This window comes from Penaeus monodon, chromosome 19 (genome assembly GCF_015228065.2).
Source record: "Penaeus monodon isolate SGIC_2016 chromosome 19, NSTDA_Pmon_1, whole genome shotgun sequence".
Taxonomy (NCBI): domain Eukaryota; kingdom Metazoa; phylum Arthropoda; class Malacostraca; order Decapoda; family Penaeidae; genus Penaeus; species Penaeus monodon.
The window spans coordinates 7,810,674-7,812,749 of NC_051404.1; the positions used below are offsets into that span (position 1 = coordinate 7,810,674).

Consider the following 2,076-nt stretch of genomic DNA (forward strand, 5'->3'; position numbering starts at 1 on the left):
ATCTCGCCAAGGTCGACCTACATGCTCCGCGTCTGCAGTGACAGTCCGTTTCTGTTTTTTTTTCTTTCCTTTTCTCTCTCTTTTCTTCTTTCTCTTCTCTTGATTCTTCTTCTTTTTGTGTTTATTTCTTCGTTTATTTCTTCTGGTTGTCGTTATTTTTGTGTGTTTGTTTCTTCCTTTTTTATGATTGTTCTTGGTTTTGTGTTTTTTTTTTCCCTTTTTCACTTGATTCTTCTTCTCTTTGTGTTTTTTTTTCCTTTTCTTCTGATTTATCTTCTTTTTGTGTGTTTTTTTTTTTCTTCAATTCCGATTCTCTTTTTTTTTTCATTTTCCTTTGATTCACCTTCTTTTTGTGTTTGTTTTTTCTTCTTCTGATTCTTCTTTTTTCCGTATTTTTTTTTCAATTTCTTCTCCCGATTATCTTTCTTTTTGTGTGTTTTCCTTTATTTATTTCTCCTCTTCATCCTATCGCCTTCACCAGTCCGTTTGTGTGTTTTTTTTATTTAAATTATTTCTTCTTCTTTTCCTTTTCCTTTTTGTGTTTTATTTTCATTTCTTATCTCCTCTTCATCCAATTTTTTTTCTTCTTATTTTTACGTGTGTTTTATTTTCATTTCCTTCTCCTCTTAACCCATCCTTTTTTTTTCTTATTATTATTTTTACGTGTGTTGTATTTTCATTTCCTGCTTCCTTTCACCCAACCTTTTTATCTTTTTCTTTTTTCATTTTTACGTGTGTTTTATTGCTATTTCCTTCTCTTCTTGACCCGATCGTCTTCGCTAAAGTCTTCCGGGAACGCATCACGAGCGTCTTTTGTTTCTTCTTTTATTATTCACAGATGTTGCTTCTTTTATTTTCGTAACGTCTGAGGATGGAAATTGGCATCAGTTGCTTTCGGTCTCTATCTGTTTATCCGTTTTTTTTTTTTTGCTCTCTCTCTCTCTGTCTGCATTCCTGTTCTGTTTGTTTGGTTATTCGTGTTTATTCTGGTCTGTTCTCTATTCTCTTCTGTGTATGTGTTTATCCATTTTTTTTTGTCTATATTCTCTTATTCTCTTGGTAATCTCGTCTGTTTTTGATTATTCTACATTTTCGTCTATTCGTCTATTTATCTTTTATTCTGTCTGTATTTTCGTGTGTTTCCTTTATTCTATCTACATTTTCGTTTGTTTTTTTACATTATTCTCTCTATATCTTTTATTGTTTTTTTCTTCATAATTCCGTCCACATTTTTTCGTCTGCTTATATTAATTTACAACGCAGGGTATGCAAAACACACACGCGCCTGTATAATTCACAAGCGTTTTTCAAGATTTCTTCTTGAATTTATCTGTGCAAATATAACAGCTCATTCTGCTTTCTCTTCTGTGAATTATTTGACTCTTTATCTTGGAAACATTTATCAAGAAATTAACTGGTGCCTGTCTGGTCATATGAATTTATTATCCATTCATCTCTATTTACTGTTTATAGTTTATTTACGTGGCCATTTCCTTATTCACTAATTCCTTTATATGCACACCCATTACTTTTCTAATCCATTTAAATATGTAATCGCCATTTTCAAAACTGTATTCACAATCCACCAATTCCCATCTATCGCTTTCTGTCTCCTAAGCTATTTAAAGATCTATTTAGTCACTTCAAAAATATTTATCCTCAATTTATCTATCTACATCTTGATCTTGTAGAAGTATATGAAATTTTTTAGAATTTTTTTTTTTTTGAATTTTTTGTAGAAGTATATGAATTTCCTTATTGTCACTAATTCATCATAGACCAATTTGTTTATTCTTATCTATTAAACTATTCTTAAAAAATATTTATACGTAGTTGGATATCTACAACTTGCTCTGTAGAATGTATATAAAAAAAAGTTTCTTACTGTCACTGATTCATTATAAACCTATTTATCTATCCTTATTCATTCACCTCATGAGCCATGGGGTGAATGTGAGTCGTGTATTCATCACTCTCTATTTTCATTTAATAGTCTAACTCTTCCTCTCACTGATTCTCCATAGAAGAAAGTTCTTATTCACATCAACGTTATTTGTGTACTCACTATGCTTTTAG

At 30.6% G+C, this 2,076-nt stretch overlaps 1 protein-coding gene across 1 annotated transcript in view; it reads left to right on the top strand.

Annotated features, from left to right (window-relative positions):
• Nucleotides 1–2,076, top strand: part of LOC119585042 (sarcoplasmic calcium-binding protein, beta chain-like) — a gene marked incomplete in the record, with an annotated part of 31,574 nt that overhangs the window by 25,409 nt on the left and 4,089 nt on the right.